Source organism: Melospiza georgiana, chromosome 12 (assembly GCF_028018845.1).
Source record: "Melospiza georgiana isolate bMelGeo1 chromosome 12, bMelGeo1.pri, whole genome shotgun sequence".
NCBI classification, from domain to species: domain Eukaryota; kingdom Metazoa; phylum Chordata; class Aves; order Passeriformes; family Passerellidae; genus Melospiza; species Melospiza georgiana.
The window spans coordinates 10385597-10400867 of record NC_080441.1 but is presented as its reverse complement, the minus strand read 5'-3'; the positions used below and the strand labels follow the sequence as shown (position 1 = coordinate 10400867).

The 15271-nt window shown below is 37.8% G+C and overlaps 1 protein-coding gene across 4 annotated transcripts in view; it reads left to right on the top strand.

The window, feature by feature from the left end:
• TENM1 (teneurin transmembrane protein 1) overlaps window positions 1-15271 on the top strand; it is a 769900-nt gene that overhangs the window by 297616 nt on the left and 457013 nt on the right. For all 4 annotated transcript variants that reach the window (XM_058032978.1, XM_058032976.1, XM_058032977.1 and 1 more), the window contains exon 3: window positions 4780-4881. The gene's annotated coding sequence lies outside the window, so the exon portion shown is untranslated. The remainder of the gene's footprint in view (window positions 1-4779; window positions 4882-15271) is intronic.

Genomic DNA, 15271 nt, shown 5'->3' with positions numbered 1-15271 from the left:
AAAAGCTGTGCAATTCTATCCTCTGAATATTTAACTGCTGAAGTAAAACATCTGAACTTTGTTAACTTCAAGTGGATTAGGACATCACACCACTAAACAGATTCTAACACACAGTTTAAATGCAGTTTTCTGATTTGATTGGTCTTTTAGTTTGTTAATTATAGTAAGAAAATGCGTAAGATGCAATGTATTTTTAGTCTTTTTTGCTAAGGAATGGAGGTTTATGCCTCGCGCATCTATCTGGGTTTTTTCCCTGGTAACTTTGAACCTATTTTGAAACACATTTCATGAAGAGAGAGAGCTCAGAAAGGCAGTGAGTTCCCACAAGATGCCAATCCTCAAAGCAGTTTAGTTATCAGCCTTAAGAGTTGAGTGGGGAGCCCCTGAGAGCAGCCCTGGGTCTGTTTGCAGGAGGCTGCAGTGTGTGTGTGCTCTGTCCTAAACACCAGGAGAGAAATGAGATCAGCATTCACACTTGGAAAGTTTAGTTGGGAATTAAAAATTAAGCTTTGAACCAGACTTCATCAGTTTTCTGTTGAAGATATTTCGTATTTCAAATGCTGAGGTTTCGTGCTGGGTCAATATCATTACTTTTTAAAAAGAAATTGTTGAAGATAACTTAGGGTGGGATGAGAGCTCATGTAAATTGGATGTGTATATACACACTCACACATATATATATATATATTATAATGTGAGCTGCAGCTGGCTTTATATCTCTGTAGACAGATAACTGTAGAACTGTCAAAAAGGAAATAAAGGGAATTCACAGAAGTGGAACAGACTCTGAAGCTTAGGAAAGAATATGGTTAATGAAATACATCCACTTAAAAGGCAGTGCTACATAAAATGTAAAAGAGTCCAGGTTATGAATCTCAGTAGCTTTGAACAAGCTCAGACCACTGCTACAGAGCCAAGTTATTATGGCCCAGATGTAGCATTGGATAGGAAACAGCCTGGAGGAGGAGATTTCTTCTTTAATAAAGACTCATATTCTATGTGGGGTTTTATATGGATTTATATATACATAAATATGTATATAGTAGTTTTCTTTATCATTCAATGCTATCAATTTAAAATGGGTGCATTTCCAAACTTGGGCCTAATATTATTACAAAAAATGAAACTCTAGTTAAACTTTGTGGCATTTTTATGTCACCCATAGGATCTTTCTGGTTTGGGGTTTGTATCTAAATCACTGGGTTTTAAAATGCATCTTCTGTATGATTTCAGTTATAGTTGTGAATGACTGGCATGTCTTAAGTGAAAGATCTCTTGTCCCCAGTGGTGGTTAAAGTCAGAGCTGTCGTCTTTGAGTTATTTTACTTCATGAGCTTTTAATCATACCCCAAGGACATGTCAAGATCTTGCATGGTCTTTCTTTCAAGTATGTTCTTTCACAAACACAGGCTGTGGAGGAGATGCTGTCATTTCTTCTCTTGTTCCACTCCAAGCATATATTCATCATGGTAGGGCAAACTTAAAAAAAATCTAATATCAGTAAATTGCAATTTGGTGAGGTGTGGCACAATTTCCAAGGTTTAAAATTTTGCTGGTTGTAATACAACAGCTAAAGCAGTACTGAATGTGGTTGCAGTCAATCAGTGCAGTCACTCTCTAAATACTCAGTTTGTTAATTAGATGGAGTCAGTTGCCCTCAAAATTATCTTAGTGACATTTCTGTGAATGTGAATTAATTTGAAGACATTGTGAGGTTTGTTCACCACATTATTGAATTTTCTATGCCTGAAGCATCAATAAGTATATTTATAGTAAAGCTATTGAACAATTTTGTCATTTTTTTTTTTTCAATTATTGTTCTCATGGATCCCAACTGGCACGTTCCTTTGTCTCGTATACAGCACAGCATCTGAATGTCCCAAGGGTTCACATATTTTCAGAGGAGACCTAACAGCTGATTTGTCCTGCCTTTACTGCTCAGGATGGGATATTGTCCTGTTTCTGGCAGGTTTTGCTACAAAAGTGTAATGATGTCTATTGTGTTTGCTGTTATTTTTGTATTTGTTATTTTATAGCTTCATAGGTAAGTAAATATTAGGTGGGGACTCAGTGTCTGAGTGTCATTTAGAGCTCCAGGCTCTAAAATTGCCTCCTGTGAAACTTCAGTAATATCTTTGAATGGCTATGTATTAAATGACTGACTCAAATGTTTCTTTGTGCTAAAGGGAGCAGTGCTGCTTAGAGAGCTTGCAGTTTGCAAGACATTTTTGAAATGAACACCAGGAAGCACAGTAGTTTTATTTAAAATTATTTATTGATGGAGAAGTAAGTGAAAATGTGATATTTAGACCAAGGATTGTTTTCAGGTAGAAATAGCCTGTTTTCCCCTCAAGCTCATTTCTGAATTTCAGGAAAAAAGACAGTCATAAACCTCTAAAAATATCTGAGGCTGAATTACCAGTGCTGAGCATTGCTGCTTTCTCTCTGTGGTACATTAGAAATCCACAGGTATGTCCTTAGCTGAATGTGAGGACTTGAGGTTTGTAGCTGACAGGGTAGCCTGCTTGTGCTTTGGCTTCCAGCTCTAAGTTAAAATTCCCAGTGCTCATGCCGGCCTTTCTTTAGGTGCCTTTGCACTTAATTTTCACAGACATCTTTTATGAAAAATCCTTTCCTTAGAATTTTTTCCTCCTGAGAAGCTGAGAGGCCTCAGGAACAAAATGTAAACAATGGTTATCTGCTGCTGTGGAATGCAACAGGTGCATCTGTGATTGGTCTCATGTGGATGTTTCTAATTAATGCCAACCACAGTCAGCTGGCTCAGACTCTGTCCGAGACACAAGCTTTTGTTGCCATTCTTTCTTTTTTTATTCTTAGCTAGCCTTCTGATGAAATCCTTTCTTCTATTCATAAAATAATAAATCAAGCCTTCTGAAACATGGAGTCAGATCCTCATCTCCTCCCTCATGCTCAGACCCCTGTGAACACGGTCACACTTAATGAAGCGGCGCCGTCTGAGGCTGAGGCCAGGTGGGCACAGCTGGGCACTAGAAAGGTCCTGCTGAGCCAGGGGCCGCTGGGAGCAGTGGGTGCAGGGTGCAGGGTGCTGGGTGCCCGGGTCAGGTGTGCCCGGGTGGGTGGGTACCAGCCCTGCCCCAGCAGCTGCTCTGGCTCTGGCTCAGCCTCCCTGCGCGTCTGCGCTGCGATCTGGGCTCCTGGGAGAGCGTCATGGGGCAGATGGGAACGTGCACAGAGATCTCATCCTGTCACTGCAGCTTTTGTTGACACAGTCTCTGCCATGCAAGGAATCTGCCTCTGCTTTCCCTCTGCAGCAGTTTTGCAAGCAGACTGTCACATACTCCTTGTTGTGCCTTGAGCTAATCAGTTCTGGAAAGGAAATGATGTACAAAATAATCTGAGCATGGAACATTTATGTTATCATCATCTTGACCACAGATTACCTCTTCATTCTGAAAAATGCTTCTGATGTGATGCTTGGAGAGACATTTCAGTAAATTTGTTCTCCAGAAAATTAATGAAAAATATTGCTGTCATAGACATCTTTAGTCTTTAAAAACCACATAGCATCTTGGAGTACTCAATCAACAAACAACAGAAAATAAATTCAATATCCATACAAGCTATCATCACGCAAGGAGCTTTTGCATTATGGTCTTACAGCAGTTTGAAATGCCACTTTCTGTACAGGCTTTAGATATATTTGCCACATTAAATAATAACTATGTATGTAATTGAACACACTTAATGATAACTCCTTGCCTACTACAGAATGTTTACTGAATTCTAGTGGCCTAGTGTGACTGAGGTCATGGTACATAAATCTGATTGTATTCCCAAATTAAACTTACATATACTTGTTGTGCAATAACAGCAAAGTAGGAAAATGAAACAAGCCTCCTCCCCAGTGTAGCTTTGAGAGCTTGGGAAATTATTGCTCCGTTGGTCAGATAGGTTACATGGGAAGTTATTCCTGGTCCATTGAAATAATTTGTGTTAATGCCACCTACTGTGTAAGAGTCTGGTCTTGTGGTCTTTTGAAATATAAAGCGTAATTCTGTGACCAAAATATTAGAGATGTTCTGTGATGCACCTGAGATTTTTGTACTGTATGTCTGAATAAAAATTACTAATGCAGAGATATCTTACTGCAGAAATAAACAAGTTACTCATACTCTGGGTTGCTTTATTTTGTTGGCTATTTTGTTGTCGCTTGCCCAATACCACAACTTATAACCTCTGACTCTCTAAAAAATTGCTTTTATGGTTTACTTTTATGGAGGTTTTTATGTTTAGAGCCCCTTCCAATCTTGAAAGAAATGAAATTTCTTTCAGTAGCTGTTGTCTTGAAGCGTGAATTGTTTAGCATTATGACTTGGCTGCATTTGAGTCACATTGCTGTATAATGGTTGTGCTCTGTCACGTGTTCATGGGGCAAAGAGCAGCGCAAGGACACAGCATTTTGAATGCTGCACCATGGGAAGATTCTTAGGTTTCTCTGAAAAAAGTGCCTTTTGAACTTAAAGCTTAAATCAAGTAAATTCTGAAATTACCAATAATCAGTGGATTACTTCTCCAGATGGGAACTAACCCCTTGTTAGCAGCTGTGCACATCCACCTGAAATCTCCTGTTAATGATTATTTTTCTACCATGGTTTGACTAACAGGCTACATACCTATTGAAATCAAATATAAAGAAGTGCAATGGAAGCTGCCTAAAGCAGGATACATGAACTCACTCTGTCTGCTAGTAAAATTAAATTATTAATGGTTTAATTTCTTTCTTTTTCCTTTCCACAGGATTTGAGGTTCCAATTAAATCTGTGTTTGGGCCATTGCTTTGCCTGCCAGTACTTAATCTTTTTCAAAGGCCTCATCACTTATCTAAAACAAAAGAACAAGGTAAGGAGAAAAAGTAATGAAATGCAGCATAGCACATCTGTCAAAGGAATGGAAAGTAGCTTTAAAAAAATTCAGGATTGATGACGTTAAAAAATTATTTGTTGAGCACTAAATGTGATCATGTTAGGCATGTTAATTGTAAAGAATCTGTAAGTACCAGCATGATCTTGCATGCATTGAGGGTTTTGTTGTTTGTGTTTAAGAGATTTACTGTTGATGTAGCCACAGGACACAAATGACTGATAGGAGCGGTTGCTAAGTGTGCTTCTCTGTACTACTGAGTCCTCTGTAAGATTGTCTGACATCTTAATACTGAACTGTTGAATATAATTAACATTTCTGAAGTTATTTAAGATTCACTTTTGGGTCAGTCTTGATTTATGTTCTTCAAATGTGCATAATGCAACACTGGGTATTGTATTAAAAGGCTTAAACGTTTCAGCACTTAGGGCTGTACAACCCTTTGTTGTTGGTAATAGATCTGTCCAAAATACCTGGAATTGGCTTTTGCCATGTCACTTAGGATTCCAATAACACAGAGCAAGGCAGGCATAACTAGAGGTGACAGAGAAGAGTAGTAAAGTGATTTAGCCTTGACAGGCTAAGGATGTAAGGCAGATACATGGCTTGAAAAATATAAACCTTTCCTGAGCTGCAAAAGTGTAGCCTGCAGTGGCCACCCCTGCAGCCACTGCTGACATGCACAAGAGACAATATTGGGATCTCAGTTCTTTTTTTCTTTTTTTTCCCACTCATTTTTTCTGCATTCTCATATCCCTTCTCAGGGTCAAGTTCAAACTAATATTAGCTGGTGCAGAGCAGGCTCAGTGGCTCCTTAATATGCTTTCACCTCAGGGTCTTTATATGAAAACCAGCAGGTCAGAAAGTTTGTTGGCCTCTTACCTTTTCAACATAAAATATCATGTATTTGGTTTGGGAGTGTTAACCACACATCTCCTCTAGGGTCTCTCTCAAGGATGCTATTTTTAGTTTTGCTTTTCAAGCTGTGTAAAGGGTGTTATTAAGTAGCTGGGAAAAAATGTTTAATCATCAGACCATGGAAAGCCATAGGCCAGGCAGAAAATTGCCAGTGGTATTTGTCAGCAATAAGTAGAACTGGGTTCAGTAGGTGTGTTTGTAAAGCAGATTTGTTGCTGAGGGGAGTTGTCCCTCCACATCCAGAGCTGATGATGGAAATGGCTCACTGATAGAAGCATTCCTGAAGTATTTCCTAGAATTTCTATCAGAAATTAATTTTACATGTGTAGATTGTTGACTTTGCTATGTAAATCCTTTAGGTTTGCCAAATAACTGGGTTTTTCAGGGTTCTGAATCCTGTCTTGCTGTGACTGTGTCCTACAGCCCATTGTCTTCTAGATTTCCCATCTACTGCCTCATGTCTGCTAAAATTTCTCATAGTGCTGGTCTCTGACACTGAAAAAGATGATGAAACAACAAACATTTCTATAATTTAACAAAATTATAATAATTCTCTGTAGTAATTATTATATATTAACTCCCTGCCATTGCTTATGGAAGGAAGATGGGATGCTTGTGTAGAATCAGTTACCGACAGGGTCCATCTTCAAAAAAATTAATTAAGCTTTAATTTAACTACTCTTAATAGGACTTGAATATAAAGCACACTTGATTTGTCTATTACTCTTCAATTTTCTTTCAATTCCTCATAATTGCATTTCAAAGCTCTTCTTTCAATAGATAAACATCTCAAATTTATTTTTTAAAAGATTCTCTTATATTTTCTGCTTTAAGAAAAATTGACTTCTTTACCTTCCAAACCTTCCTGCTTCTTCGTTTATTGGTGAGGCACATTAACAACTTAAAACAGATAATCTTTGTAATTATTCGCTTCTTATAAACATAATTATCTTATGATTAGTGCAGATGACATTAAAAAAAAATCTTACACTGAAATGGTGCCTAAAATGAGTTATGTGCTAACTATGTATGCAGTTTAATTGGGACCCCTACTGATACTGAACACAGTTGGTTTGTTGAAACAAAATCAAGACTTAAATTATTACAGTGTTATATCTGGGATGTCTGAGTGTCTGTATCCCCCAGTAATTTTTAACTCATTCACTGACATGAGAGTTTTTAGCCCAATCACTGATATTAACATGAAAGTGGAATTTTGAGACAAATTGTTCCTAATGTTCTAGTGAAAATACATGGCTTTGCAGTTAACAAAAGGATATTGAAAATGCCCTAAGGGAAGGCCACTTTGTGAGCTTCTCTGGAAAATTCTACAACAGAAAGAGATCTGGTTTATGTGCCAAGTTCGGGAGAGGCATTTTAGTCAGAATCCCAACCTTTCGAACATGGGAGGGTCCATAATGAAAATGTGGAATGCAGGGAATTTCCAGGGCTCTGCTCAGGGAATCAGACTGGCTCCCTCCTCGTGTGCTCTGAATATCTCCCCCTTCCTCGTGGTACATATGTCCTGTCTGCCTGGGAGATCCTGGTATTTGATGTGAAAAAACCTGTCCTGCAGCCAAGGAACATTTACTTTCAGGTTATAATTTCGGTGTTTAAAACCAAACCCTATTATACGCTTGTGGTTGGCTGGGATCGTGTTTATGGTTTATTATATTTGCTGTTTCAACTGCAAACACAGAAAAATATCTGTTTAGTTTGTGGAGCAGCTTATTGTGCTTATTGAACAGTAACAAACCTTATGCTATGGATGAAAGAATGTGATTTATCTGTGTTCTTAAGTGTACTAGGTATGTGATTAGACATCACCCTCATAAATAGTGTCACAGCCGTGATTTCATAAATTCCTGTTAGCTTGTACAATCAGGGAAGTTCTTGAGCACATCAGATATCTGTGAACATGTGGCTTCTCACCACTGCAGTGTCTTGGTAGGGTTACAGGCCTTCAAGATGAAATGTGGTTTCCTGGACAATTTGTGTAATGGATCTTTGGGGTATTCATACTTTCAAGACATATGTAGATTTATATGCCATAAAAGATAAAGCATGCTTTGCAGTCTCTATTCTAGATACAGCACCATTTGAAATGCTTGAGATTACATCCATACAGTGGAAGGTTTACTCTGAGGATCTTAAACATTCATTTCTGCTGGTTTTCATATCAGAGAATCTCTATTAATATTGCCATAGTGAAACAGGAGAATGACTGCTGCGAATCTCCAGGCAATCAATGAAAAATACTTGGCAACAACTCTGTCCTTTTCACTTTTATTAAAGGTTGTGAGAGCAATTTACAAACATTAATAACACATTACAGTAACCTCTTGAATCTCTGTGAGCCTTCAGTTCTAGAAAATTTAACCTAAGCTAAAAGTAGGTAACAGCTATGCTATGACAGGAAACAAACCATTCTTTTGCTTGCCTTGCTTTTTGTGGATCCTCTTGGACATCCATGGAGTTTGGTTTCAAAAAATGTTCATGGGTCACAATTTCCAATCTCTGGACTCCAATTTTTGAAGCTAATCTTTGATTAATTCCATCATAGCTCTGGTCTATCTTGAGCTTTTTCATAGCTTGAGCTAAATTTTGAAATAATCTGAAGAATGAGAAGGAAACAAAAACACTAAGAACATTTTCTAATAGCAGTGTTCACCTTGTTGGAGTATAGAAGCTGTCTTAGAATGACTGTGTTCAATGTTAGCAAGAGGAATAGTGAGCAATTCAAATTTCAAATAGCAAAGTCTTCTCTGACTTTGACAGGCATTTTATTATTTTTTTCTTTCTTTTTCCCCCCCTTTTTCCATAAATATCTTGTTTAAGTTTTGCAGTGTATTCTGTATGATAACATAAACCTTTTGATTCTAACTTGCTACACCTAACTATGATGGCTCAATGTAGGGCAGTAAGTACTGAATTATCCAGTGTCAGAATGTGCTTGCCAAATTGTTATGCTCGTGTCTCATCAGTTTATCTCACTGGGATGGAGCCTCATTCCAACTTTCCCTCCACAATCCATAAGCAATTTACTGCCTGGAAATTCCAAGACAGGACTCCAGAGTCAGTGTAATTTGCAGAGATACCAAAGCAGACAATAGTACACTTTATTCCTAAGTATTTTGTGTTACAAAACCTCATTTTGATATTAATGAAAATCTATGATGTAAAAGCTTTCACACTGACCAGTACTATAAATCACATGTCAATGTACACTACCATTTGAATTGTGATCTCATGAACTCTCGTTGTTTCTACTTATAACATCAAAAAGTATTTTTTAAGGACAGGATAAAAGCACTTCTTGGAGAAATCTTGAATTATCTAGCAGAGAAATTTCATTATTCCTTTAATTATGTACATAAAATAAAGAAATGGAGTTGCTGTAGAATTCCAGTAATGCAATTTTTCAGTAGTGCACCATGGAGACAGCTTCTTGCAATATTCCAGAGTTGTGTCCTTTAAGATAAATGTATTTTTATGCAGTTCAAATTATTTTACAAATCTTTAAAATATTATTTTACAAATCACTGATGTATTAAGTTGGCTTAATCATCTGTCTGCATTTAGGCTTCCAAAAGCACATGTGGTAGAGATGTTTTGTGCTTCTTCCAACATCTGCAAACCAGTGAATCAGAAACAGGAAAGATAAAATGAATAATTCAAAAGATAAATGCTGACCAAAGACCAGAGATACTTACAGTATTATTATATTTTTGGTTTTCTGCCTGTAGGCCATAATTTTATGTAGAAAACGTTTTTTGGAGTAAATAAAGCTGATCACTATATACTATAAATAATAGCAGTATGTGCTTTTGCTAGCATTAGAAGGATTGCACCTTCTGTGATGCATTTTACTAGCATCAAAAACACAGTAAGTGATTAAATATATATCTTCTGCCTGACAAATTTCACCTATACATCCACAAATGTAATCACATCCTGTTCTTTTCATCTCCTGGCTGGTAAAGCTTTCCAGCAGAAGGGAGGCCTGTGGCACCAAAGGGCAGCTCCCAGGGCATGGGGATGCTGCTGGAGCTGAGCACTTTGGTGCCTGGTTTAGAGGATCAGCACTGAGCCTCCCTCCTCAGGCTGCCAGTGGACAGAGAGGCACAAACATCAAACATCATCGAGGAACTCAAATCGCGCCAGGCACAGGAGCTCAGAAGTGACTTTTATCCCAGTGAAGTTCTACCAAGGCTTGCAGTGAGATGGTTGTTTCCAGATCTTTTTCCCAAACTTCCAGGAGTGTTTGTGCCCAGGTCTGAGCTCCCTGCACTCTCAAGTTGCAGCTGTGAGACCAAGCACAGCATTCATGCTGCTCCTCAGTAGTGCATGGCTTCTAAAATACTGCTGTCCGAGCTCCGCTTCACTTAAGACTACACATAATGGTCTAGTAATAATTTTAATAATCATTTTTCTAACAACTATCAAATTATAATACCAGAAATAATATTATAACTAGCAACCTCTTTGCTTGCAGCAACCTCTACTGCAACTCCTCTTCTCTATATCCCCAGAAAAATTATTTTGAGATTTTCTTGGATTTTAAGTGTTAGATAGCTTTCAGGTAGCTTAGTATACTAAAGTTCTGTCTCTAGAGACCCAGATAAAACTCTGTGTAAGCAGACTGATCTCATCTAATCCCTGGTAGGCATTCTTCCAAATCTTAAAACTACAACTGTAGTCATGTCAAAGTAATTTATTTTTTTGTTCAACCCAAGTAGCTCAATACTTGGATTAAAAAAGAAGAGGTGAAGCAGGCCAGGACTTCTGTAGGTGAGGAAGTTGGAACAGTAGTAATACTGTCTTGGTGGCGCTATTCTTTGTTGTACGTGTTAATTCCAGCTGAAAAAAACCCCAAAATTATAAAAAATGTGTCAACTATGGGAAGAAACTGAACAAAACCAAACCGAGACAGCATGTGTAAGCTCTTGTGTAAGCTCTTAATTAATTACTGCAGATTTAATTTGATTTCTATCTAAACCACAGCCAGCAGGATTGTATTTGTTGGAAAAATAGGTAATTTCAATGCAATCAACTTGTCTCTGTATTTTCTATTCCCTTCATTTAAGAATATTTTACATGTAATTTTCATCATAATAAATATAATGAGATAGATAGTAATTCTGAATATATCCAAAATGTGTTAGCAGCATGGCTTGTTCCTTATAGTGTCAAGAAGTTTAGGGATGACAACTTGGAGAAATCTAGATTTTTCAGGGCATTACTCCCCCTGACTCATTCAGAAATTCCCTTGGAAAAAATTGTTCTCTCTCATCTCCAGTGTCAGGGAGACTCTTTCTTTCAGCTGGGTAGGTACAGACAGGCTGCAGTCACCCAGCTCTTGCCTTTCATCAGTGGGATGTGTAAAATTTGCAGTTTCAGCACAACTTGTCCCGTGGATCTCTGCCTGTGTGCTCCATAAGTAGGAATTGAAATTTCAAACCTGTCTCAGAGCATCTCACAGAGCTCAGGCAGCAGCACTGACATCAGCATGCTGGGCACTTAGCCATGCCTTTGCTCAGTGCTCTGCCACCCCCAGACTTGCCTTAGGCAGGGCGTGTCTGCAGTCACTCCTCACTCAGAGCACTTGGAGATTCTCTCCCAGAATCTGATGGCAGAACTGCTGGGGGCCATCAGCTGTGAGAGAGCAAAGTGAATTTCTAGAAGACAGGTTGCTTGCCTGTCAAGTAATAGACAGTTTGAGCACTGGACATACTCCTTCACACTTTGCTGCTTTTTTTCACCTTCTCAGTCTCTTTAAAATACAATTACAGTTCACCATCCAGGAGCAAAGGACAGGAATTGCTCCAAGTGTTGGAAGGAATGAGTATGTGCTCTTAGAGAGGATGCTGCAAAGAATCTCTTCATGGCAAAGAGCAGATTCTGGATCAGCCACTGTCCTCTCATGGTTCCTGCAGGCTGTCAGATTCAGAGCAGGCTTGGCTCTGCAGGTGACATTCAAGTTCATGTATGGACAGTCATACCAAATAGTGCTGGATGGACATTTTCAAAGTCATTTGGAAATAGAAGGACAGACCGAGATCGGGGGAAAAATTGAATTATAATTCAATGATCCCATATTTATAAATTATCTAGTATCTATAACGGTTTAAAATAGAATTTATTTGCTTTAATAATTAATGGAAAGTTCATAGTAGGTAATTTATTAATAATACAGTGTCATCAGTATGGATTATGTCCAATTCCTATTTCTGTTCTGTTGAACCTACTGATCTGGTTTATGGCAGCAGCAAGAAGCTCAGTTTGAAACAGTGAAAGGAAGCCTATTACCTTGTTTTCAAAATAAAATATGGAGATATGTGTGGAATACAAAGCTTCTGTTTGAGGTCAGGAGTAGCTACAAACACAGAAGGCAGTGTTTCTGTTTAGATGATTGCTAAAGGTCACAATGCAGAAAAATGCTGGAATATGTAGGCACTTAGATTTGAGTCACACCACTAAAATCAATGCAATGACTTTTATACTTATTGGCATAATTATCCTATTGAGACATTTACTTAAGTGTTCTGCTGATTCAGAGCCAGAATATACAAGCTTGCTGCAAAGGCAAAGCCTGTCTCATTTGAAAGGTACAGTTTGCAGTTTCCCAAATTCTTCATTATTCCATTACTAATTTCAGCTGTTTCATGTACCCTTACTACATAAGTTAGTATTTCCCCACAAGAAGTGTGTAGATACCAGTTTGAAAATGGGATTTTTATAGCAGTGGCAATCAGTAGGAAGGGCTTATTTATTTTTATCTGTGTTCAGATTTTTTTTCTTGTTTTCACCAAGCAGGTTTCTCAAGCTGCAATACTCTGACATTGTATCTGAAAAAATTTGCTGCCGAGTAACAAATCTGGATGTTTTCAGGGGGAAAAAAGCCAATATCTAGTTAGTGATATTGCTAAAGAGATTAGGATTGTACTTCTTAAGAAGGTATATCTGTTTGCTTCACTGAGAAAATTATAAACTAATATGCCCCAAATATGTTGTTCCAGCTATGATGGTTTCATGTAAGCACTGTAACAAGTGAAAATTGGTAAAAATTGGAAGCAATGGAATGGGTTGATTAAGTTCATATCCAGAACTGCACACTGTAACAGCCCAGGTAATTTTCCATTACACTCTGCTGCTGGTAAAGCCAGACCTCCTGGTGGCTATCAGAGTTTCTACTACATGTGTGTTTGTGTGTACAGCCCATCTGCTTTGTAAGTTTTAGGAGAAAGGAGTGGGAAACTCCTGTTGTGATTATATTTTAAGTGAAGGATGCAGTGCATTGGTTGCACAAAATATTGTTCAAGCACAAATTCCCATATTGACCAAGAGCTAAATTTCAGCAGCATTTGCTTTGGTTTATGCTGGGTAAGTGCAGGAGAAGGGGGACAAGAATGTATGGATGAGGCTTGTGTTTGATGTTTAGCCCTGTCAGACTGAAATTGCTGGGAATGGTGGAACTGCTCTTGGTGGTGGCTGCAGTTCCTGGCTCTCTCTGAAGTTGTGTGAGAGAGGAGGTGTATCTATCCCCTGCTTTCACAGCAAACTGGTGTCTTGTGTTTGTGTGCTGTCAGTCTCACGTAGGTAGTTGTTAAATCTGGCTAGGGAGCATCCATCAGTAATGAACAACAATTTTATGGTAAAATAGCAAAGTTATTTTGGAATGGGATCTGGTGACTTCTAAAATGTTTTTACAAAGCTGATCTATGTACTTCATTAAACACTATTTTTCCAAAACTATCACCTCTGATTCAGACATTGCCTCAAATAATTTTCTGATTTAGAAAGCAGAGGAAAAAATGTTCAGGGTTTTCTTTTAAAATTGTTTCCTTCTTTTTGACTGAAAATCTTTCTTGAGTTCTCTTTGTCAGTATTTCCTATAAATAAAAAGCAGCTGATGTACAAGAATGTGCCTAACAGACTTCTGTTTATGGCTGTATAGAATTTTACCAGTTGCATGCAATTTTCTTGTTTGGCCAGTTCTTAGGCTTTACCTGGTAAAAATCTTTCAATGGTATCATGGGATAACCAGTCCAGCTGAGGTATGACAGTGTTTTAGGATTGTTCTTTAAATCAGTGTATTTCCACTTTTAGAAATAGCAAAATATCCCAATAAATGTAGAAAACGTTTATGGAATTATAACACTTGATTCATTTAGACTCTGATTTGTTTTCTTTGCTTTTGAGCATGGCTTGCATGTAAAGTTGGTCATTACCCTAAAATTGGGTGTTGTGTGTTGGATCCCTTGGAATTTCCTCTTATCTAATGCTGAAAATGTTTTCCTGTCTTTTGTGTTACTGAATTAAAATTGTTCAAATAGGGGTGTGTGCACATTTCAGGGTTTAGGAGTATGCCAAGGCACAGTTATTATTTTGATTTATAGAGATAATATGCTGACTTAAAATACAAAAGCAGTGCTTTGTGGTAGAACCACCTGCATCCTCCTCACTTTAACACAAAGTACAAACCATTAAAAGAGCAGCACAGTTAACATGAAAGAGATTTCCAGAAGCACATCATCATGAAATACCTTCTCCCATACACCTGCACATGGAGAGGAGGGAGAAATTAATTCTTAAATCCTTCTAGAAAAACTGTTGCTGATCTTTAGACATTTGTCTTTGTGCTCTTTCGCTTACCAATTCCCAGCCAATGGACAAGGACACAATGTATTACTACTTTCTGTGTGATTCATTCCTTAAAAAACAATCTGTTCTTTTAGTGGCACTTGTTATTAATCAGGGTTTTTTCCTTTCATTAGAGTAGTTGTTGGCTCAATCACTTCAGTATATGCAATCACTAACTTTTTCCATTACACTGGTGAATAGGTGCTCTTATATGTCTGTCAGAGGGATGCTGGTACATTTAGTATGATGCTTTGCAATTTCAGTGAGAACATTAATGGTTGAAGTGTGATTGCTTTTTTTTTTCCTTTGAGAGAAAAAATGTAACATGTTCTCCTTAGAGAGAAAAGAGAGAAGAATGATGGAAATTTCTAAACTCAATTTATTTTTGTATCATTAAAATGTTGAGAAGTACCAAGGAATACTCCTGCAGAATCAATCATTTCATAATGTATCTGCAGAGACCCCCGACTTGCCTATCCTGAAGAGAATGCTGAAAAGGCTAAAGTATCAATTTTGTACAATAGTCCATGTATTTGCAGAATATAGCACAAAAATTCTCACTGTTGCAAATGAAATGCAGGAGGGAAAGTGTGTGTACATAAAACCTTTATGGACATGGTATTGTTTTCTGTGCAAAATGTTCTGTGTGGAACAAATAGAAAGACAAAGGAGATGCAATACATCACGGAGTAATTATATCTTTCCTTAGCTTTCTGTGAGCTAATTTCCAGAGGAGCCACAGGTTCCAAGGTATCAGCTGTAATTAGAGAATTAACCCAAATATGTAAATGAACCAAAACTTGTAAAA